Genomic DNA, 25,758 nt, shown 5'->3' on the forward strand with positions numbered 1-25,758 from the left:
TGTACAGCTTTGTTTTCTTGTACAAGTTTGTATATGAGGGTATTGTATTTCAGTGTTGTTTAATGGTGCTGACATGCAGCAAATATGAACTGGTTGCAAGGGGGCTGTGCAGTATTTGTTCTTGGGATTCTGCTGGGTACCAGTGACGAGGCATTGTTGTGAGTGACCATTGTATTGTGTTGTTATCGGTGATTATCATGTGATACGTGTGCTACATGACTGAGGTCTATTTGGTATTGTGATGACCATAATCTTTACAATGAAATGCGATACATGTGTTGTTGATTTTGTAATATATTTGTAATATATAGTAGCTTTTTTATTATTTATATTATCATTATTACTATAATAATAATAATAGTAATAATAATAATAATAATAATAATAATAATAATAATTATTATTATTATTATTATTATTATTATTATTATTATTATTATTATTAGTCCACCTCTCACTGCCTACTCGCTTCATAATGAAACATTTTATAACGAGTGCCTTGTAAAGAGCACTCACAGGCAGGCTGATGGAGACACCTAAATTCTAAACATACGTGTCGGGGCGTACTGCAATTAAATTTACTCAAATCCCCCCTTATCGCAACTAAGCCATCTAACTGCATCCTACCCAGTCTCCTCGAAAACACTGCCTACCGCAATACCAACCACAGTGCCTACCACAATAATAAAGACAAAGATTCATTACTGTGCTATGAATCTTTGCCCCGCTCTTGCAGTTACATTAGAAGTTTAACATCCTTCACCCAGTTTTCTTCCTTATTTAATTTCAGCACTTTTCCTTTATTTCTCCATTTTCTCACCTAGTTTACAGTAAGAGTTGTTCTTGATGATAGCATAAACAGTATTCCTCCAGGCCCCTTTGTTCAGTCACAAGAATTTTCTGAAGAGTAAGTGCTTTATTGTGCTATCTAGTAGTGAGTGAGGCGAGCGAGAGTGTCTCCCTATTACTCACCATCCCCTCTGGTGTGAGTAAAGCCCCTTTCACACGAACGGATTTTTCCGTCCGGAACTTTCCGCACCAACATCCGGCCCGCACCGCAACACCCATGGTCACGTGCGAATTCTTCCGCAGGCTCTGTCTCTCCCATCAATCAAATCAGTGCACTATTGTCTCTTGACGATGGAGGACGTCAAAAAGAGAGTAATATATGTTCATTTAATGAACAAGGTCATCAAGAAAAAGAAGCAGAGAAAATTCTGGATTCACCCCTTGAACAGCAGTCGTCTTCTCGAGGGTGCATTTTACACTCTGTACGGGGGGTTTGAAGGCTGACGATGCAAAGTTCAACTACTTTCGGATGAGCTACCCTTCATATGAAGAACTTGTGGCTGAAGTGAGAGACTCTTTTCAATCAGAAGACACCAATATGAGACCAATTGACCAGTGACCACCCGCCGCACGCGGGAAAAAACGGATATGTGAACGCGCTCAAAGCAACACGTTAACACCCAAACCGCTCTCCGGTATTTCTCCCGCTCTGGTAGTCCGGCAGGATGCGGCTGCCGCAACGGAAAACCTACCGTACCGGCCCCGTATGAATGCTCCCATAAGTGTCAATGTAAAGCTAAAGTTCCGGATCGGAAAAATCCATTCGGGTGAAAGGGGCCTGACTGCCCGAGACGCAGCTCCAAGCCATGTTCGCACGCTCTAGTCAGTCACAGTCCATATCTTATGAGAGACAGACTTGGAGCAATACAGCTAGAAAGGGCCAGTTGCTTAAAGGAGTATTTGAATAATTTACTGGAGTACTCCCCCTGCTTATGAATAGTGCTTAGATGTTTCCATCAACCTGCCTGTGAGTGCACTTTCTTGCATAGCACTCGATATAAATTATGACATAATTCATCTCATTGTAAGGCGAGTACTTTGTACAATGAGAGATCGACTACTCTTTTGTTTGTGTTTGTGGTCAGCCTGCCTATACAGACACTGTTCTGTTAAATGATACTGTCAGAGTCACTAGCGGATAGCTGTTTTAGTGAGCAGTAACCTGACGCTATAGCTGGGTAGTGTAGACATGGCGCCTTGTGTTGCTGAGTCGTCTGGTCGTGTTAGTTCTCCTGTTCTCGAGGCCTTCGTTGCGAAGGTCTCAGAGGTGGAGTTCCATCGAAGGATCTCGGGGGTGCATGCTGAGTTTCATGAGAGGATCTCAGATCTGCAGGCTGAGTTCTGTAAGAGGATCTCAGCACCTGAGGAAGGGTCATGCCCCGCCGTCACCTTACCTAGTAAAACGATGGAGTAGTGGTCCGTTGTGTACAGGGATGCCAAGAAGTTGAAGGTCCTCAAGGCGCTTCGCCTGGAGGTGCGCCATTTGGAGACAAGGAATCCCTGCAGTGTGCTGAAGGGAGTGATGGAGGAGGAGGTGGACGTGCTAGGAGGAGACAAGAAGAAGGAGGGGGCAGATGCAGTTACCATGCCTCAAGGTAGAGTGCTTGTGCTTTTTGATAGTCAGGCTAGACACTTGGATAGTGTGTTTTGTGCCTGAGATAGGAAGCGTAGGTTTGTTTGCTGGAGGTGGGGATAGGGAAAGTAGTAGATAGGCTGGACATGTGCTTGGAAAATGAGAGGACCAAGACCATTGTTTTTCTCAGCACAGGAGGGAATGACCTTGATAAGGTCAGGAGTGAGAAGCTTTTCAGGAAGTTTATGCAGTGTTTGGATAAGATTAGGGACAAGGGAGGGATCTCTGTGGTATGTGGTGTCTTGCTGAAGAGGGGAGTTGGTGTTGAGTGGCTGTCCAAGGCTATTACAGTGAATCGCAGGCTCACGAATGCGAGATAGATGGACGTTCATCGACAGCTGGGACATCTTCTATGGTAGATGACTATTGTTTGCCAGGGATGGAGTGCATTTATTACGCCAGGGTGTTTGAGTTTTGGCCGGAGGACCTGAACGAGAGGTAACTGCACTCCAGCGATTTTTTCGTTGGTCAGGATGAAGGATGGGGTTGTGAGGACGAAATGAAGGACAAATTAGTTAAATCCAGAAAGGTAAAATAGCTCAGAGAAGGAGAGGAATAGCTTAAGTGTTTACTACACAAACTGTAGAAGGATTTTGAATACAATAGGCTTGCTTAGAGGAATGGCGTGTGTACATAAGAACATAAGAACATAAGAAATAAGGGAAGCTGCAAGAAGCGACCAGGCTTACACGTGGCAGTCCCTGTATGAAACACTCCTACCTATTTCCATCTGTTATCCCCATCCATAAACTTGTCTAATCTTCTCTTAAAGCTCTCTAGTGTCCTGGCACTAACTACATGATTACTGAGTCCGTTCCACTCATCCACCACTCTATTTGAGAACCAATGTATAGAGAACCTTGATATCATTTCTTTAACAGAAACTTGGTTAGATATGTCACGAAAAGTATTTATCCAGAGGTTACGATAGATGGTTATACAATATTCTATAAAGACAGAGAAAACAGGAGAGGAGGAGGCATTGCGCATTAGACACACATTGTTGTATTAACAGTAAATTAAAACAGGTATCGAAATATAGCCAATATGGGTAGATATTGAGGAAGGATCGCAGTAATTAGTACTGGGAGTAGTGTACAGGCCACCGAACAGTACAAAGGAAATTAACACCTCACTGTGGCAGGAAATATATAGAGCAGGCAGGTACAGTCAGGTATGTGTGGTAGATTTTAATTTTAGGAATATTGACTGGATCCTGATGGTGAGTAACTGAATTTAACTGAAAGTAACTGAAAGTAACAGAGCAATTTATTTAGGTAATTCAGGATTTTTTTTCTAAACAGGCAATCCAAATTACCCAAAAGGGGTAATAATATTCTAGATTTAATTCTAACAGGTAGGAAACAGTCACGCAGGTAGAAGCTGGAGGACAGCTTGGTAACAGAGACCATTGTGAAATTAGGTGCAAATTAAAATAGGAGCAAACATTTAGAAGCAAAAACATTAGTAAAATACCTAACTTTAGGAGACCAGATTTTGAGGGATTATAAGGTACCTCTAAGGAGTTGAATGGCAACGAACGCAGGGAGAGATAAGGTCAAGGACGGAGTTGAGAGAGAGATGACAAGGTGAAGGAGGTGAGGTGAGGTGTGACGGGGAGGAGGAGGGGAGAAGTGGTCGGAATGGTTGGAGGAGTGAGAGAGAGGGAGATATGAATGTTATGCTGAAATTGGCAGAGTGAGTAGATGGAGGACAGTTAGCAAACATCCCTATATTATAGAGCAAAAAGATCACAGAAGAATGACCCTAAATAAATGACTGCTAGGTTAAAACACTACAATGGGCTGAAGAGAAGTGTATATATTAGAGGTTAAAGGCAGAGGAACAGGTTTTAAGGCAATAGTTTAATGAATTAGAACAGTCAGAAGGTTAACGAGGTAAGCTAAACAATAATGAATTAAAGGTAGCCAGCAAGGCGAAGATGGACCCCAAGAGATTTCATCAGGTATATAGGACAAAGAATACAGAAACAATAGGTTCATTAAAGGCACACAGATGGGGAACTGATTAGTTATGGGGAGGATATTAGTAAAATTCTGAACAAGTATTCTTTAACTGTCTTCACCCAGGAAAACATGCAGGAAATGCCAAATAGTGAACAAATGTTTATAGCAGAAGAGAATGAGAAGCTGACAGATATTAGAACATAAGAACATAAGAACATAAGAACTAAGGGAAGCTGCAAGAAGCGACCAGGCTTACACGTGGCAGTCCCTGTATGAAATATACCTACCTATTTCCATCTATTATCCCCATCCATAAACTTGTCTAATCTTCTCTTAAAGCTCTCTAGTGTCCTAGCACTAACAACATGATTACTGAGTCCGTTCCACTCATCCACCACTCTATTTGAGAACCAATTTTTTTTTCCTATCTCCTTCCTAAACCTAAATTTTTCAAGCTTGAACCCGTTATTTCTTGTTCTACCCTGGTTGCTGATCCTAAGAATTTTGCCTATATCCCCTTTGTTATAACCCTTATACTTCTATCAGGTCCCCTCTTAACCTACGTCTCTCTAAAGAATGTAAATTTAACAGCTTCAACCTCGCCTCGTAAGGAATACTCCTCATCCGCTGTATCCTTTTAGTCATTCTCTGTACTGATTCTAATAGACCTATATCTTTCCGGTAATGAGGGGACCAGAAATGCACAGCGTAGTCTAGATATTATTACCATAACGAAGGTGATAGTGGAATAGGAGATAGATAGGCTAAAAAAAGAATCAAGACATCAGGACCAGATGAAAAATATCCCAGAGTACTTAAGGAATGCAAAAAGGTTATTAGAGAACCGTTAGTTTGTCTTTAAGAAAACACTTGTCAGGTGAGGTACCAGTAATGTGGAGGCAGGCGAAAATTTTTTTTTTTTTTTTTAATGTAGGAAGGACACTGGCCAAGGGCAACAAAAATCCAATAAAAAAATATGCCCACTGAAATGCCAGTCCCATAAAAAGGGTCAAAGCAGTGGTCAAAAATTGATGAATAAGTGTCTTGAAACCTCCCTCTTGAAGGAATTCAAGTCATAGAAAGGTGGAAATACAGAAGCAGGCAGGGAGTTTCAGAGTTTACCAGAGAAAGGGATGAATGATTGAGAATACTGGTTAACTCTTGCGTTAGAGAGGTGGACAGAATAGGGGTGAGAAAGAAAGTCTTGTGCAGGGAGGCCGCGGGAGGAGGGGAGACATGCAGTTAGCAAGATCAGAAGAGCAGTTAGCATGAAAATAGCGGTAGACACCTAGAGATGCAACATTGCATCTCTAGCTCTCATTGCATTGTCAGTTAGAGGAGAGGAGTTGAGACGAAAAGCTTTTGATTCCACCCTGTCTAGAAGAGCAGTATGAGTGGAACCCCTCCAGACATGTGAAGCATACTCCATACATGGACGGATAAGACCCTTCTACAGAGTTAGCAGCTGGGGGGGTGAGAAAAACTGACGGAGACGTCTCAGAACACCTAACTTCATAGAAGCTGTTTTAGCTAGAGATGAGATGTGAAGTTTCCAGTTCAGATTATAAGTAAAGGACAGATCGAGGATGTTCAATGTAGAAGAGGGGGACAGTTGAGTGTCATTGAAGAAGAGGGGATAGTTGTCTCGAAGGTTCTGTCAAGTTGATAGATGGAGGAATTGAGTTTTTGAGGCATTGAACAATACCAAGTTTGCTCTGCCCCAATCAGAATTTTTAGAAAGATCAGAAGTCAAGCGTTCTGTGGCTTCCCTGCGTGAAATGTTTACCTCCTGAAGGGTTGGACATCTATGAAAAGACGTGGAAAAGTGCAGGGTGGTATCATCAGCGTAGGAGTGGATAGGACAAGAAGTTTAGTTTAGAAGATCATTAATGAATAATAAGAAGAGAGTGGGTGACAGGGCAGAATGCTGAGGAACACCACTGTTAATAGATTTAGGAGAAAAACAGTGACCGTCTACCACAGCAGCAATAGAATGGTCAGAAAGGAAACTTGAGATGAAGTTACAGAGAGAAGGATAGAAGCCGTAGGAGGGTAGTTTGGAAATCAAAGCTTTGTGCCAGACTCTATCAAAAGCTTTTGATATGTCCAAGGCAACAGCAAAAGTTTCACCAAAATCTCTAAAAGAGAATGACCAACACTCAGTAAGGAAAGCCAGAAGATCACCAGTAGAGCGGTCTTAACGGAACCCATACTTGCGATCAGATAGAAGGTTGTGAAGTGAAGATGTTTAAGAATCTTCCTGATGGGGATAGATTAAAAAACTTGAGATAGTCAGGAAATTAAAGCAATAGGACGGTAGTTTGAGGGATTAGAACGGTCACCCTTTTTAGGAACAGGTTGAATGTAGGCAAACTTCCAGCAAGAAGGAAAGGTAGATGTTGACAGACAAAGCTGAAAGAGTTTGACTAGGCAAGGTGCAACCACGGAGGCAAAGTTTCGGAGAACAATAGGAGGGATCCCATCAGGTCCATAAGCCTTACGAGGGTTTAGGCCAGCGAGGGCATGGAAAACATCATTGCGAAGAATTTTTATAGGTGGCATGAAGTAGTCAGAGGGTGGAGGAGAGGGAGGAACAAGCCCAGAATCGTCCAAGGTAGAGTTTTTAGCAAAGATTTGAGCGAAGAGTTCAGCTTTAGAAATAGATGTGATAGCAGTGGTGCCATCTGGTTGAAATAGAAGAGGGAAAGAAGAAGAAGCAAAGTTATTGGAGATATTTTTGGGTAGATGCCAGAAGTCACGAGGGGAGTTAGATTTTGAAAGGTTTTGACATTTTCTGTTAATGAAGGAGTTTTTGGCTAGTTGTAGAACAGACTTGGCATGGTTCCGGACAGAAATATAAACTGCATGTGATTCTGATGATGGAAGGCTTATATATATATATATATATATATATATATATATATATATATATATATATATATATATATATATATATATATATATATATATATATATATATATATATATATATATATATATATATATATATATATATATATATATATATATATATATATATATATATATATATATATATATATATATACTCATCTTTAAGAAAGGAGATAAACCTTTAACGTGTAATTATAGAACTGTCAGCTTAACTTCTGTTGTAGGTGAAATAATGGAGTCAGTAATCGCTAAGAACATTAGGAACATTTAGACAAACCAGTCACAGCATGGCTTCATGAAGGGGAAATCTTGCCTGATGAACTTAAGGTTTTGCAGCAAGGTTTACGAGCCGGCAGATGATGATGACAGTTATGACATCCTATATCTGGAATTTAGTAAAACGTTTGACAAAGTACCATCAGAGGCTCCTGAGAAATGTTAGGGTACACAGAATAAATGGGAAAGTGTTAGAGTGGACAAGGTCGTGGCTGAGTGAAAGGTAACATAATAAACGGCTCTAAATCCGAGTGGGGTCAAGTAATTAGTGGGGTGCCACAGGGATTAGTATTAGGGCCATTGTTGTTTTTAATATATATATATCAGTGACTTGGATAGTGGAAGTAGTGATGTTAATAAATTTGCGGATGACACAAAGATAGGTAGACTAATCAGGTCATGTTAGGGTCGGAGGTGGAGTCAGAAGCCAGCAGCAGTAATGTCCGTTTATTAGTGAGAGCCACTACAAACGTTTACCCTTGAGAGAGGGTGGAACGGCACTAACTCCCCTCGCCGTACATATCTTACTCTGATTGAAACCCCTACACTTTCCCCCAAATTACACGGAATGGTGTAATGACAAATTTGCTAACTGAAAACGTGATGAAAGAAATCGTGTCCTTTTGATGTATACAAGTACATTAGCTCACCTCGCCCAGGGAGTTTACAACATAATCGTCAAGATGCCTTGGGGCGCGCCGGTTGCGTGACGGTCTTGGCGAAACGGCGCGGGGTGCTCCTGTCACTGGGGCGTCGTTTCCAGGCTTCCCCTGCTTCGTCTCCTGCGTCTCGGTGGTGAGTGGGCGGAGGTGTCGCCTGTTACGTATGGTAGCTCTGCCGCTGCCATCTGTTCGTAGCAAGTACTGCCTGAGTGCAGACAGCTCCATCACGGTTCCCGAGTGGTCCCAGCGCCCGTTAGCTGGGTTTTGCATGCATACACACTATCCGGGTTCCAGGGGGGGCTAAGGTGTGGGCCCGCATATCATGCCATCGTGAGGAGCGCGCCGCCGTGCTGATCATGGTGCGTTCCCTGTTTCGCAGAGTTCTTCCCCAACGGTCGTTGATGAGGTAGCGAGAGCTTTCCACTGGTACAGCGTCACGGAGCTGCCTGCCGGTCAGCAGCTGGGCGGGAGAGGCGTCAGAATCGTGGAGGGGTGTGTTGAGGTATTGCAGGAGCGCCCGGGCTACGCCGTCTGTGTCTATAGAGCAACCGCGGTTGACGTTGCCGCGCAACAACCTCTTGGCCGACTTGACGGCTGCCTCTGCACGTCCGTTAGACTGGGCGTAGTGGGAGTGAGATTCTCAGCTTGACACACCAGTCGCTGAAGAATCGCCGGGCCTCATGGCTGGTTAGATTCGTGTCTCCGTCGCATGACAGCTCCATGGGGATGCCAAAACGCGTGAACCACCGTCGAAAGGATGAGATGAGGCGGGTACTGGTAGCCTTGCCTGGTATGTGCTCCACTTCAAGCATGGCATGATATGCGAGCCCACACCTTAGTGACTTAGTCCCCCTGGAACCCGGATAGTGTGTATGCATGCAAAACCCAGCTAACGGGCGCTGGGATTGAGGGAGCGCTACAGACGCCAAAAGTATCCCTTGCGCTTGCAGTTGCGGCAAGTGGCGTTGCGGACAGGATACTGGTCGTTGCTACGGCAGGAACCGTCTTCACAGTTCCGGCAAAGCCTCTGGGTGCGGCCCGGGTTATGCCCGCCTTTGGTGACACGCTGCCCGGCGTGGCGTTGGTGGCTTGCCGCAGCAACTTCTGTTTCCGAGGTGTGGGAATGGGCAGGAGGGGGCGGAGCTTGGTCGGTGTTCGGTCGTGCGTCCGCCACGGGTGCAACATTTGCCGCAAGGCGGTCGCCTGCCACCCTGTCCGCGGCCTCTATTATTTCGCATTGATCTACCACATCACTGACTGATTTGAGACGTGAGAAACACCGCAACACTTCCGCTTTCATACTGCGGTTGCTTAGGCTCATTATTACTTTTCTACTTAGCACGTACTCCGTGAAGGGCTTATCGCACTCGGGGCACTGAAAACTGCACTCTGCCGCCAAGGCACGGCACCTAGACCTAAGCAAGTACGCATCGACACTGTCACCGGGCGCCTGGGAGTAACGAAAGAACTCTGACCATGCTCCCACCTCACAACGCGGCCCGATAACGACACTTCGCACCACGTCTATTGCTGCCGACGTTGAGAGCTGGCGGAAATCCTGCCGGAGGAAGCGTGCGTCGATCCTCTGCTGTAGGTCGCTGCTGAATAGGAGCCTCACGTATGAAGCGGCCAGGGGTGGAGCCCAGCCGCAGATGACTCCGTAGTCCTCCAAGCTCACTGCCCACGCTTCGAAGGCGGCGGGTGACATGCCCTGAGTCGCCGTGCTTGGCCCAGACGGGGGAGGTCACGGTGGGTGCTGTGGTGTCGTCGGTCCTCACATGTTCGGTGCCAGCGCTTGGCTTTTATGCCAGTGCCAGTGCCTTGGCTTTTATGAGGGTGCTTTCCACACGGCGGGTCGCTGGGGTTGCCAAGTGTCGCCCTCCGAATGGGAGATTCAAAGATTCAAAAATTTATTTAGAAAAGATGGGTTACAAAAGAGGAGGAGAGGTGCGCCTGGCTGGCACACGGGAAGAGAAAGAGAGGAAAAATAGAAATACAGTAGAAGATTAAAAGTTGCCGGGCGACCGGCCTGAATGGGAGAATAGCTTAGTTACCGCTAAATATACAGAGCCAGTGGCAACACTACGGGTGGAAACAGATGCCAGACACTTCCACGCGCCATCTGACTCGAGAAACCGCGCTTGGAGCTCAAAATTGAGGCGCGAAAATTCTTGATTACGGGAACGATCGCCGTCGCTACGGAAGCACTGATGCAATCGTTCATATATGATCACCGGAATGAAAGGATTAAGAAATGTAACATTATTCCTTACTCATCCAGTTCAAACGGGAAAGTAGAGCGTTGTAATAAACGTATCCTTGACAATCTACGTTACATAACAGAAGTAAAGCACTCATGCGACGAATGGCTTCCCCAGACAGCCTGCTCTATCAACTCAGCAATCCACCCCACCAGCAACGAGTCTCCACATTTCGTGCTGTTTGGTACCAATAAGCGTCTTCCATATGAATTTCTTCACAGCGCTCTGCGTCCTGTCTGCAACATGGATCACTACGTGAAATGTCGTCGCCGCGATTTTCAAAACACCCATAAGCTCTTTCAGGATCGCCTCACTGCATCGCAAGCTGAGATGCTGCGGAAACAACATGGTAGAGTGACAGATTCTTCCAGTGAAGTCGACGATATAGTCTTCGCCAGTATTCACGATCGCAATTCTAAATTAGATCCATTGTTCTTTTCGCCACACCGTTTAATCAAATCTCTTCATGGCCACAAAGTAAAAATTCTAGATCTCAAAACTTTAGTAGAACAGATCGTCCATGTCGATCATTTGAAGAGTGCGAATAAGGGATTTGATGATGAGTGTGCACATCAGGTATCATTAAGTTCTGATTTAGCTGACCTTTAAAGCGACTCAAGTTTAATCACACACACACCTTCTTAAAGACTGAAACTTCGTTCCCACTCTAAGGTTTAATCATCCAGTTTCAATACCCTGCATATATGTATATATTTTTCTTACTTATATGTGTTGTACATATAGTATCATGTCTGTATCTCTCTCTCTCTCTCTGATGTCATGTATTATCTGTTAATTGCTCACATCTTACTGCTCTCTCTGCTCTCTTTATTGTTATGTTGAAATGCTAGGACGCATTTATCGTAGGGAAGGCAACTGTATCAATTTTAACAATTATATATATATATATATATATATATATATATATATATATATATATATATATATATATATATATATATATATATATATATATATATATATATTATATATATATATATATATATATATATATATATATATATATATATATATATATATATATATATATATATATATATATATATATATATATATATATATATGACTTAACCTGCTCTCGTGCCCACGCTCTTAATTCTTCCGAGTTTTCCACCATCTGGCTACGACTACAGAGTCACTCTCAAAATAAATTTATCTGTGCTGTATACTTCTCATCTAACTCCTCTGACTATAAGAAATTCTTTGACAACTTAACTTCCAAAGTGGAGCACATTCTGACTCTCTTCCCTTTTGCAGAGATCTCCATTCTTGGAGACTTCAATGTTCACCACCAGCTTTGGTTTTTCTCTCTCTTCACTGACCATCCTGGTAAACTAGCCTTCAACATTGCTATCCTTCACGACCTAGAGCAATTGGTGCAACACCCTACTCGTATTCCTTGGAGATACGCCCAACATTCTTGACCTTTTCCTGACTTCTAATCCTTCTGCTTATGCTGTCACCCTTTCTTCTCCGTTGGGCTCCTCCGATCACAATCTAATCTCTGTATCTTGTCCTATCGCTCCAATCCCTCCTCAGCATCCCCCTAAGCGAAGGTGCCTCTGGCGTTTTGCCTCTGCTAGTTTGGGGGACCTGAGGAGGTATTTTGCTGATTTTCCTTGGAATGACTACTGCTTCCGTATCAGAGACCCGTCTTTGTGTGCTGAGTGCATAACAGAGGTGATGATGTCTGGCATGGAGGCGTACATTACTCACTCTTTTTCTCGACCTAAACCTTCCAAACCTTGGTTTAACACAGCTTGCTCTCGTGTTATACATGATAGAGAGGTGGCCCACAAAAGGTACTTAAGCCTTTCATCACAATAATCTCATGCACTTTATATTTCTGCCCGGAACCATGCCAAGTCTGCTCTCCAACTAGCCAAAAACTTCATTAACAGAAATTGTCAAAACCTTTCAAGATCTAACTCCCCTCGTGACTTCTGCCATCTAGCCAAAAATATCTCCAATAGCTTTGCTTCTTCTTCTTTCCCTCCTCTACTTCAACCAGATGTTCCTCCCTCACCTCCGCCTCCTCTGAGTACTTCATGCTCCTATTAAAATTCTTCGCAATGATGTTTTCCATGTCCTTGCTGGCCTAAACCCTCGGAAGGCTTATGGACCTGATGGGGTGTCCCTCCAATTGTTCTCCGAAACTATGCCTCCGTGCTTGCAGCTTGCCTAGTCAAACTCTTTCAGCTCTGTCTGACAACATCTACCTTTCCTTCTTGCTGGAAGTTTGCCTACATTCAGCCTGTTCCTAAAAAGGGTGACCGTTCTAATCCCTCAAACTACCGTCCTATTGCTTTAATTTTCTGCCTATCTAAAGTTTTTGAATCTATCCTTAACAGGAAGATTCTTAAACATCTATCACTTCACAACCTTCTATCTGATCGCCAGTATGGATTCCGTCAAGGCCGCTCTACTGGTGATCTTCTGGCTTTCCTTACTGAGTCTTGGTCATCCTCTTTTAGAGATTTTGGTGAACATGGTTAAGAGAAAGATGAAACTTTTGCTGTTGCCTTGGACACATCAAAAGTACACTTTTGATGTAACTTTGTACAAGGGCCTTATCCGTCCATGTATGGAGAATGCTTCGCATGTCTGGGGGGGGATTCCACTCATACTGCTCTTTTAGACAGGGTGGAATCAAAAGCTTTTCGTCTCATCAACTCCTCTCCTCTAGCTGACTGTCTTCAGCCTCTCTCTTATCGCCGCAATGTTGCATCTCTAGCTGTCTTATACCGCTATTTTCATGCTAACTGCTCTTCTGATCTTGCTAACTGTATGCCTCTCCTCCTCCCGCGGCCTCGCTGCACAAGACTTTTTTCTTTCTCTCACCCCTATTCTGTCCACCCCTCTAACGCAACAGTTAACCAGTATTCTCAATATTTCATGCCTTTCTCTGGTAAACTCTGGAACTCTCTGCCTGCTTCTGTATTTCCACCTTCCTATGACTTGAATTCCTTCAAGTGGGAGGTTTCAAGACACTTATCCTTCAATTTTTGACTACCGTTTTGAACCCTTTTATGGGATTGGCATTTCAGTGGGCTTTTTTTTTTTTTATTGAATTTTTGTTGCTCTTGGTCAGTGTTCCTCCTACATAAAAAAAAAATAGAATATATATATATATAATATATAATATATATATATATATATATATATATATATATATATATATATATATATATATATATATATATATATATATATATATATATATATATATATATATATATATATATATATATATATATATATATATATATATATTCAGAATTCTTCTTTGCATTTTTGGTATTGTAGATAAAATTACTAAAAATAATATTCTAAAAATAATAAAATAGCATTTGCCATAGTGTAGGAATCTGACTCACTATCGCAATGGTGTTGATATGGCGGTGGCTCTCACTTCATCACTATCTTATCTGTACGTTATTCTTTGTGAACTGATGAGAGAGAAAACTCTCTCTCTCTCTCTCTCTCTCTCTCTCTCTCTCTCTCTCTCTCTCTCTCTCTCTCTCTCTCTCTCTTTCTGTGAATAGGTGCAAAATATATCATATTTAAAAGTTAGAGTACTAAACTGTTATCATCTAATTAACATGCGTTTTTACCTCTTACTGAATGAGTACAATAACTATGTGACTGAACCCTGGTCCCGTTCGGTATTTTCATGTATTAGCAGCCTGCTCTATGTTCATGAGGCCTTGAAAAATGGGTACCATTTAACTAAGAATGTAAAGTTGAATTTGGGAAAGTTATGTAAGGTGCTATGCATCACCTGATATTGATGTGTTACTTCCCTGAGATTCAGGTAATAGTAATGAGAGTGATAGTAGTAGGATACATGTGGTACGTAATGCTCAGCCACTACCAACGGCTGTTCTCACTTGTCCTAAAATTATATATTTAAAGAAATAAATAAAAATAAAGGTGTCTTACGTGCAGGTGTACATACATACAAAAATATGGTGAGGGCAGAAAATAGGAGAAAAAAGATAACAATGACGAATGAAAAATCTGGCAAACATATATATGCAGACGGAATGCGAAGTAAAAATAGATAAAAGATATAACACATAAATAAAAGAAAATAAAAAAAAATAGTAAATATATATATCAGAGAGATGATGTTTGTGTAGGGTCCTGTGCCCGTATTCTACAGTGTTTATGGTCGACCATAGCTAAATGTCATAGCTAACAAAATCTATGCAGTACTTGGAAGCAAGTACACAAAGAAATTGAGCGGTCAACACAAGTACTTATCGATAACGGATGCGCTGTACTAAGAAGACCATGGACCATTGGTACAACCCTAGCAACACTACTGAAGAAAGCAAGTTGGACATCGTCATTTACTGTAGGGCTTTCTTTTCTACCACTTACAAAGAAGAAGAGAGAATAATGAAGAACATCGTACACAGAAAAGTCAAGCCAACTAATGACGAGAAGAAAATTAAACTTCTTATCTACTACAAAAATAAGAAAACAAGCCAGCTTCTACTACGTAACAATCCTGATTAGAAGAAGGAAATTATTCAGAAGTCACATGTCGTTTTCCTGCAAGCGAGGAAACTGTGCAGTCCTCAAGTCTACTTACAACGGCATGGCGACGACCAGGTTATTCCGACGTCTGACGTTTCATCTAGAATCCGAAGCCCCAAGAAACATCTGCGTGAAGAGCACGGCGCAACGTTAACGAGAAGCATGCCAGAAGAAAATACAGAAATCTTGGACACTTGTAAAGATTCGCGGAGACTGAGAATTATAGAAGCTTTATTCATCAAAGAAATGGCACCTACGCTAAACACACAGGCAGACAACCTCCTAGCTCTTCCGAGAATGCACCGCGGGACGGGAGGAAACAACGAGCCAACACCGGGAGACAACAGCCAATCAGCGACCAGCAACGAGTTAAGAGGAGCGGGGAGGCAAGAGCCAATCAGACGCTCAGGCGCACCTAGCTACCAGCCCTGAGAAGTAACAACGCTACTGAAGAAGGCTCTAGGAGCCGAAATCCTGTTTTTAACAGAGCTGACCACCTTCGGAGAGGTCATAAACAGGCTTTCGAAAGAGAATAAGACCCTCTTGAGGAATAAAGAGAATATCCTCAAAAAAGTAGTGAATGCTGAATTAGCCATCACCTTTAACAACACACACACACACACACACCCATATAGCTGGTGGGCGACTGCTGGCTGGGCAGCGAGCCTCGCTGGGGCTCGCTACGTCAAAAAACAAAAGAAATTAACATTCCCTCACTTCTACTTCTTAGTACTTAGTTTGTATTAGATTAACTTTAATTACTCATTGATATAACTTTACAATTTATGTGTAAGTCACAACACAAACTAATAATGCATTAATATTGTGCATGATACCTCATCCTGGGACAGGACGTTATCTGGATTCCTCCATCTCTCCTACGACCTTTGAGTTGTTACTTAGGGTGGCCTGGTCCGCCCGTCGGTATCTGTCCTCTCTTGAACGTGGGGCAACCTTCGGGGTCTACTAACATCAACGGGGTTGACTGGGGTAGGTTCGGGAGAACATTCTATTGGAATTAATTTATTTTATTGTTCTGAGAGTCTTTTTTTTTTTTTTATGTAGGAAGGATACTGGCCAAGGGCAACAAAAATCTAATAAAAAAAATGCCCACTGAAATGCCAGTCCCTTACCATGATTTCGGCCATTCTAATACCAACCCCGTCATTTTTAGCGCTTAAGTTTTACTTTATGGTTCTTCCCATTTCATTTTTTCATGTGTATATATTTTAGTGTCTTAATATCTTAACTGTACCATGATTTTGTCTTATGTTGGTATTTTAACCAGAAATCTTTTGTGCTTTTGAAGATTTGTAGCGGTGCCATATGACCGCGATGTTACGGTGCTTCAACATAAACCAATCAGTCAATCTATCAGTCAATCGATAATTCTAATGATACTATTTTCTTCATGATACAATTTTGACGTCCTAGCTAAATCTAGGTGGAACGATTCTACTCCATCATTAATGTCATCTTCCTTAAAAGGGAGCGTTGTGTTGAGGGGTACAAATATCACGACGTCTGATGACGTCAGAGCCCCTCGGCCAGTCAAATGCAGACATTACAGTCACGTGGAGCCAATCACATTCGTGATATTCATCCGCTGTGTTTGTAAACACTAATGGACAAGAAGAGCACACCATGGCAAGCTACAGGCTTAGAAAAAAACAAGTTCAGGAACTAAAAGTGCTATGTACTCATCAGAGAAGTACAAGAGAGGAAGGCAGTCTTGCTGGAAACACTGAGTGCTCCTGTCATCAAAGAAATTAAGTGCACCTAGCCTAGTGCGTGGGCAACTGTGACAGCGGTGGTGAATGTTGTATATGGTGAGGACAGGACACCTGCAGAAATCAGGGTAAATTTGCAGTTTCACCCCGTCCTCTTTATCTTTTTCACTAAAGCCAACAAGCATAGGGGTTTGGTAGGAATGCAGGGTTGTTTGGGTGGGGCAAGCCAAAATGAGGCTTTTTTGACATTCCTGAAAAAAAGTATAAGGATGACAAACGGCATATTTCGAAATGGGGAATTTTACATAACATAAGAACATAAGAAATAAGGGAAGCTGCAAGAAGCCACCAGGCTTACACGTGGCAGTCCCTGTACGAAACATACCCACTTATTTCCACCTATCATCCCCATCCATAAACCTGTCTAATCTTCTCTTAAAGCTCTCCAGTGTCCCAGCACTAACAACATGATTACTGAGTCCGTTCCACTCATCCACCACTCTATTTGAGAACCAATTTCTTCCTATCTCTTTCCTAAACCTAAATTTTTCAAGCTTGAACCCATTAATTCTTGTTCTACCCTGGTTGCTGATCCTAAGAATTTTGCTTACATCCCCCTTGTTATAACCCTTATACCACTTGAAGACTTCTATCAGGTCCCCTCTTAACCTACGTCTCTCTAAAGAATGTAAATTTAACAGCTTCAATCTCGCCTCGTAAGGAATATTCCTCATCCCCTGTATCCTTTTAGTCATTCTCCTCTGTACTGATTCTAATAGACCTATATCTTTCCTGTAATGTGGGGACCAGAACTGCACAGCGTAGTCTAGATGAGGTCTGACCAGCGCCAAGTATAACTTTAATATTACTTCTGGCCTTCTACTTTTAACACTCCTAAAAATTAATCCTATTTGCCATGTTTCTGGCCTCTATGCATTGTTTTCCTAGACGGAGTTCAGAGCTAACTATAACTCCTATATCTTTCTCGTACCCTGTACCTACCAGAGTTTGTTTTTTTAATGTGTACCTACTGTGTGGGTTTCCTCTACCTACGCTAAGCACTTTGCATTTATTGATGTTAAATTGCATTTGCCATCTGTCCGTCCATTCATTCATCTTATCTAAATCTGCCTTGAAGGCGATGGCATCCAATTCTGACCTAATTAATCTACCTATCTTTGTGTCATCCTCAAATTTACTAACATCACTACTAATTCCACTATCCAAGTCATTGATATATATTAGAAATAACAATGGCCCTAATACTGATCCCTGTGGCACCCCACTAATTACATGACCCCACTCGGATTTCGAGGCGTTTATTACAACTCTTTGTCGCCTGTCGCTAAGCCATGACCCTTTCCAGCCTAACACCTTCCCATCTATCCCGTGTGCCCTAACCTTTCTCAGGAGCCTTTGATGGGTACCTTGTCAAATGCTTTATTAAAGTCCAGATATAAGATACCATAACTATCACCATTATCTACTGCCTCGTACACTTTACTGTAAAAACTTAACAAGTTTGTCAGGCAAGACTTCCCCTTCGTGAACCCATGCTGTGACTGATTTATCAAGTTACGTTTGTCTAAATCTTCCCTAATGTTCCTCGCTGTTATTGACTCTAATATTTTACCTACAACTTAAGTTAAGCTGACAGGTCTATAGTTAGACGCTAAAGTTTTATCTCCTTTCTTAAAGATGGGTACTACATTAGTCTGCCTCCACATTACTGGTACCCCACCTGACTCAAGTGATTTTCTAAAGACAGAAACTAACGGCTCACTAATAACCTCTTTACATTCCTTAAGTACTCTGGGATATATTTCATCAGGTCCTGGTGTCTTGAACTTTTTTAGCCTATCTATTTCCTGTTCCACTATCTCCCTAGTTATGGAAATATCTGTCAGCTTCTCATTCTCATCTGCTCTAAACATCTGTTCACTATCTGGCATATCCAGCATGTTTTCCTGGGTGAAGACAGTTAAAAAATACTCGTTCAGAAGTTTACTAATCTCCTCCCCAGAACTAACCAGCTCCCCATCTGCTGCCTTTAATGGACCTATAGTATTCTTATTCTTCGTCCTGTATAGCTGATAAAATCCCCTGGGGTCCGTCTTCGCCTGGCTGGCTACCTTTAATTCATAATTGCCCTTAGGTTTCCTCGTTAACTTCCTGACTGTTCTAACTAATTCATTATATTGTGATCTTAAAACTTCTTTACCTGCCCTTAATCTCTTATATACATTTCTCTTACGCCCTATATAATGTTTTAACCTAGCAGTCTATCCCGTGTGCCCTAAGGCTCCTGAGAAAGGATAGGGCACACGGGATAGATGGGAAGGTGTTAGGCTGGATAGGGTCATGGCTTAGTAACAGGCGACAGAGAGTGGTAATAAACGGCTCGAAATCCGAGTGGGGTCATGTAATTAGTGGGGTGCCACAGGGATCAGTATTAGGGCCATTGTTATTTCTAATGTATATCAATGACTTGGATAGTGGAATTAGTAGTGATGTTAGTAAATTTCCGGATGACACAAAGATAGGTAGATTAATTAGGTCAGAATCGGATGCCATCGCCTTGCAGGCAGACTTAGATAGAATGAATGAATGGACGGATAGATGGCAAATGCAATTTAATATCAATAAATGCAAAGTGCTTAGCGTAGGTAGAGGAAACCCACACAATAGGTACACATTAGACAACCAAACTCTGGTAGGTACAGGGTACGAGAAAGATTTAGGAGTTATAGTTAGCTCTGAACTCCGTCTAGGGAAACAATGCATAGAAGCCAGAAACAAGGCAAATAGGGTACTAGGATTCATTTTTAGGAGTGTTAAAAGTAGAAGGCCGGAAGTGATATTAAAGTTATACTTGGCGCTGGTCAGACCTCATCTAGACTACGCGGTGCAGTTCTGGTCCCCACATTACAGGAAAGATATAGGTCTATTAGAATCAGTACAGAGGAGAATGACTAAAAGGATACAGGGGATGAGGAGTATTCCTTACGAGGCGAGGTTGAAGCTGTTAAATTTACATTCTTTAGAGAGACGTAGGTTAAGAGGGGACCTGATAGAAGTCTGTAAGTAGTATAAGGGTTATAACAAGGGAGATGTAAGCAAAATTCTTAGGATCAGCAACCAGGGTAGAACAAGAAATAACGGGTTCAAGCTTGAAAAATTTAGGTTTAGGAAAGAGATAGGAAAAAATTGGTTCTCAAATAGAGTGGTAGATGAGTGGAACGGACTCGGTAATCATGTAGTTAGTGTTAGGACACTAGAGAGCTTTAAGAGAAGATTAGACAAGTTTATGGATGGGGATAGCAGATGGAAATAGGTAGGTGTGTTTCATACAGGGACTGCCACGTGTAAGCCTGGTCGCTTCTTGCAGCTTCCCTTATTTCTTATGTTCTTATTTAGGGTAATTTTTCTGTAATCTTATTTCCCTATACGGGATATTTGCTAACTGACCTGTATGAACTTTATCTACGAAATATTTATACAATTCATCTACCTTTACTTTAACTAATCCCCTCATCTCGGCCCCTACCTATCCTCTCCACTCCCTCATCTACTCGCCTCGACCTCACCTCTCTCATTTCAGCATGACCTGACATTCCAACATATTCACACCTAGCTCCCCCTCCTTCCCTCCTCCGCCTCTTCCGGACACATCTTCCCTCCTCCTGTCCTACACCCTCACACCTCACCTCACCTCTCTCATCTTGTCTTATCTCTCTAAGCTACCTATTAAAATTCCTCGCAATGATATTTTCCATGCCCTCGCTGACCTAAACCCTCGGAAGGCTTATGGACCTGCTAGGTTCCCTCCTATTGTTCTACGAAACTGTGCCTCCGTGCTTGCACCTTGCCTAGTCAAACTCTTTCAGCTCTGTCTACCTTCTGTCAACATCTACCTTCCCTTCTTGCTGAAGTTTGCCTACATTCAGCCTGTTCCTAAAAAGGGTGACCGTTCTAATCCCTCAAACTACCATCCTATTGCTTTAATTTCCTGCCTATCTAAAGTTTTTGAATCTATCCTCAACAGGAAGATTCTTAAATATCTATCACTTCACAACCTTCTATCTGATCGCCAGTATGGGTTCTGTCAAGGCCTCTCCATTGGTGATCTTCTGGTTTTACTTGCTGATTCTTGGTTATCCTTCTCGTTTAGAGATTTTGGTGAAACTTTAGCTGTTGCCTTGGACATATCAAAAGCTTTTGATAGGGTCTGGCACAAAGCTTTGATTTCCAGACTACCCTCCTGCGGCTTCTATCCTTCTCTCTGTAACTTCATCTCAAGTTTCCTTTCTGACCGTCCTATTGCTGCTGTAGTAAACGGTCACTGTTCTTCTCCTAAACCTATTAACAGTGGTGTTCCTCAGGATTCTGTCCTGTCACCCATCTTCTTCTTATTATTCATTAATGATCTTCTAAACCAAACTTCCTGTTCTATCCACAACTACGCTGATGATACCACCCTGCAATTTTCCACGTCTTTTCATAGACGTCCAACCCTTCAGGAAGTAAACATTTCACGCAGGGAAGCCACAGAACGCCTGATTTCTGATCTAAAATTTCTGATTGGGGCAGAGCAAACTTAAAAACTCAAAAACTCAATTCCTCCATCTATCATCTGGACACAACCTTCCTGACAACTATCCCCTCTTCTTCAATGACACTCAACTGTCGCCCTCTTCTACACTGAACATCCTCGGTCTGTCCTTTACTTATAATCTGAACTGGAAACTTCACATACCATCTCTAGCTAAAACAGCTTCTATGAAGTTAGGGGCTCTGAGACGTCTCCACCAGTTTTTCTAACCCCCCCCACCCCGCCCCATCTAAAAGCTCACCCCCACCCTGTCTAGAAGAGCGGTATGAGTGGAACTACCCCTTGGACGATTCTGGGCTTGTTCTTTCCTCTCCTCCACCCTCTGACTACATGGTACCTATTAAAATTCTTCGTAATGATGTTTTCTATGCTCTTGCTGGCCTACACCCTCGGAAGGCTTATGGATCTTGAGTGTATTAGCACTTTGCAAATACACTCAAGGAAGGGCAAAGAAAAGAAAAAGAGATGGGTGAGGAAATTTTAGAAAAACGACCCTTTCATGGCGACTTGCTTCTTGCAGATCTGAAAGTAGATAAAGCAGGTTTCACCAATTTTCTCCTGATGTTCACGACTGACTTTGAAATGTTTTTACGGATGGTGGCACCCAAAATATCTCGAAAGGATACAAAATGCAGAAAGGCCATTTCACCTTCCATCAGATTGGCTATTACACTGAGGTATCTTTAAAGTGGAGATTCTTTTACGAGGTTAATGTATACCTTCAGGATATCGAAGCAGACCGTCTCAGCAGTGGTTCCTGAGGTCTGTGAAGCTCTAATCTTGGCACTGAAAGGTTATGTCTAGGTAAGTAAACAAGAAGTTTGCATTACAGAGCTCTCTCTCTCTCTCTCTCTCTCTCTCTCTCTCTCTCTCTCTCTCTCTCTCTCTCTCTCTCTCTCTCTCTCTCTCTCTCTCTCTCTCTCTCTCCTTACATTATTGGCATTTGAAAAGAATGTAAAGGTAGTTTTACTGTCATAGGTGTGCTTAATAGAAAACACATGGCTGTTGGAATCATTACTCATAATAACTACTACATGCGCTTGGTGAGCGAGAACAGCTTGGAGTAGAGGCACTACTTGGAGAGGAAAAGTGCTGCAGGATGCCTGTCTGTTCTGGTAGTTGTTTCCTGTATGTGAACTGTGCTGAGGGAATTGAGTCACTCTCCCCGAAGTACCCCATTTCCAAGTTGAAAATTATTTCATTAATCTTGTGCTGTGCTATGGATACCTCACGCTTACTTCTTCCGTATTCTCTCAGTTTATGGACAACATTTTCACCGAACACATGATACTGGTCCCGTGCAGTGACATGTTCTGCTAGAGACTTCATCAAGTGAAATGCTTCTTTCAGTTCATCACCTCTCCTGTTAGCAGACGAACGATGGGGCTGGGAGAGAGAAAGAGGTGTTTCATCTTGTTGTGGACTCTCAATTACAGCATCAGTTTCTTCCTCAAAATCAACTTCAGTAACCTGAAAGAGAAGAGAAACACTGTTAGTAATGTTGTTCTCTTTGCTTTTTTTTTGGGGGGGGAGGGGCAATGATTTTCGTGCCACTTCTTTGAAATTTAGCTCTGATTTGTCACTCCTATGAAATGTCATTTCTTTGAAAGGACCGTTATTATTATTATCATTATCATTGTTATTGTTATTTATCATTATTATTGTTGTTGTTTGTAGTTGTTACTATTGCTGGTGTTATTATACGCGTATTCATCATTATTATTTTAAAAATAATCAGAGTATTTCGCTTCACGTTCCATCTCCTTGGTTATTGTATCATCTCTGGAGAGAGAGAGAGAGAGAGAGAGAGAGAGAGAGAGAGAGAGAGAGAGAGAGAGAGAGAGAGAGAGAGAGAGAGAGAGAGAGGGAGAGAGAGAGAGATGATTAGGCTACCCTTTGTCATCCTTATCGCATCGCCATCATGCCGATTATAGGGGAATTGTTGTGTGTGTATGTGTGTGTGTGTGTGTGTGTGTGTGTGTGTGTGTGTGTGTGTGTGTGTGTTATTTCACTGAGTGCTTATATTTCTCTCTTCAGATGCCTGCCACGGAAGAAGACTGGATTGAAACATCAAATGGGTTCGCCCACAGGTGGAACTTTCCACACTGAATTGGCACACTAGACCGGAAGCACGTTCAAATGCAAGTTCCTAAGAAAAGTGAAAGACTTTTCTTTAACTACAAAGGCACACGCAGTATTGTACTCATGGTCTGTGTAAATGCAGATTACCAGTTTATATATGCAGACGTAGGATGTCAAGGCAGAATTTCTGACGGAGGTGTGTTTAAATATACAAGTCTATGAGAAACTAGAGCAGAAGCGGCTCAGGCTAGATCCAGACCAGCCTCTTGTAGAGGGACGCATTCCTGTGCCATACCTGTTTGTTGGAGAGGACGCCTTTGCTTTGTCACGTTACTTACTGAAACCATCTCCAGGAAATCTAGAAAGGTCTTCCCCTGAGAGGATCTTGAATTACAAACTGTGTAGGGCAAGGAGGACTGTAGAAAATGTGTTTGGAATCTTAGCATCTAAGTTCAGAGTATTTCTAAAACCTATTGCATTACACCCGGACGAGGATGAGAGTGTTGCTCTGACATGCATATATTTGCATAACTTTCTAAACAGAAATGTGGAGTCGAGAAACGCTTTTTCACCACCCAGTACGTTTGACTCTGATGATGTGATAATGCCAATTTTTTTTTTTTTTTTTTTTTTTTTTTGTGTAGGAAGGACATTGGCCAAGGGCAACAAAAATCCAATAAAAAAAATCTGCCCACTGAAATGCCAGTCCCATAAAAGGGTCAAAGCAGTGGTCAAAAATTGATGAATAAGTGTGTTGAAACCTCCCTCTTGAAGGAATTCAAGTCAGGAAGGTGGAAATACAGAAGCAGGCAGGAAGTTCCAGAGTTTACCAGAGAAAGAGATGAATGATTGAGAATACTGGTTAACTCTTGCGTTAGAGAGGTGGACAGAATAGGGGTGAGAGAAAGAAGAAAGTCTTGTGCAGCGAGGCCGAAGGAGGAGGGGAGGCATGCAGTTAGCATGATCAGAAGAGCAGTTAGCATGAAAATAGCGGTAGAAGAAAGCTAGATATGCAACATTGCGGCGGTGAGAGAGAGACTGAAGACAGTCAGTTAGAGGAGAGGAGTTGATGAGACGAAAAGCTTTTGATTCCACCCTGTCTAGAAGAGCAGTATGAGTGGAACCCCCCCAGACATGTGAAGCATACTCCATACATGGACGGATAAGGCCCTTGTACAGAGTTAGCAGCTGGGGGGGGTGGGAAAAACTGGCGGAGATGTCTCAGAACGCCTAACTTCATAGAAGCTGTTTTAGCTGGAGATGAGATGTGAGTTTTCCAGTTCAGATTATAAGTAAAGGACAGACCGAGGATGTTCAGTGTAGAAGAGGGAGACAGTTGAGTGTTATTGAAGAAGAGGGGATAGTTGTCTGGAAGGTTGTGTCGAATTGATAGTTGGGGGAATTGAGTTTTTGAGGCATTGAACAATACCAAGTTTACTCTGCCCCAATCAGATATTTTAGAAAGATCAGAAGTCAAGCGTTCTGTGGCTTCCCTGCGTGATATGTTCACCTCCTCAAGGGTTGGACGTCTATGAAAAGACGTGGAAAAGTGCAGGGTGGTATCATCAGCGTAGGAGTGGATAGGACAAGAAGTTTGGTTTAGAAGATCATTAATGAATAATAAGAAGAGTGTGGGTGACAGGACAGAACCGTGAGGAACACCACCGTTAATAGATTTAGGAGAAGAACAGTGACCGTCTACCACAGCAGCAATAGAACGGTCAGAAAGGAAACTTGACATGAAGTTACAGAAAGAAGGATAGAAACCGTAGCAGGGTAGTTTGGAAATCAAAGCTTTGTGCCAGACTCTATCAAAAGCTTTTGATGTGTCCAAGGCAACAGCAAAAGTTTCACCAAAATCTCTAAAAGAGGATGACCAAGACCCATTAAGGAAAGCCAGAACATCACCAGTAGAGCGGCCTTGACGGAACCCATCCTGGCGATCAGATAGAAGGTTGTGAAGTGATAGATGTTTAAGAATCTTCCTGTTGAAGATAGATTCAAAAACTTTAGATAGGCAGGAAATTAAAGCAATAGGACGGTAGTTTGAGGGATTAGAACGGTCACCCTTTTTAGGAACAGGTTGAATGTAGGCAAACTTCCAGCAAGAACGAAAGGTAGATGTTGACAGAGAGAGCTGAAAGACTTTGACTAGGCAAGGTGCAAGCACAGAGGCAGTTTCGGAGAACAATAGGAGGGACCCGATC

At 42.4% G+C, this 25,758-nt stretch overlaps 1 protein-coding gene and 1 long non-coding RNA gene across 3 annotated transcripts in view; both read left to right on the forward strand.

The window, feature by feature from the left end:
* The window catches only part of LOC135096430 (three-finger toxin 3FTx-Oxy6-like), a 37,691-nt gene that overhangs the window by 217 nt on the left and 11,716 nt on the right, over positions 1-25,758 (forward strand). The window lies entirely within an intron of this gene.
* LOC135096431 (uncharacterized) lies at positions 445-24,126 on the forward strand. Of its 2 annotated transcripts, XR_010264754.1 has the most exons (4): positions 445-2,444; positions 22,195-22,273; positions 22,820-22,960; positions 23,507-24,126. It is a non-coding gene; the product is annotated as an uncharacterized LOC135096431 (long non-coding RNA). The 2 variants fall into 2 exon arrangements; XR_010264755.1 differs by lacking the exon at positions 22,820-22,960.

Source organism: Scylla paramamosain, unplaced genomic scaffold, assembly GCF_035594125.1.
Source record: "Scylla paramamosain isolate STU-SP2022 unplaced genomic scaffold, ASM3559412v1 Contig4, whole genome shotgun sequence".
NCBI lineage: Eukaryota > Metazoa > Arthropoda > Malacostraca > Decapoda > Portunidae > Scylla > Scylla paramamosain.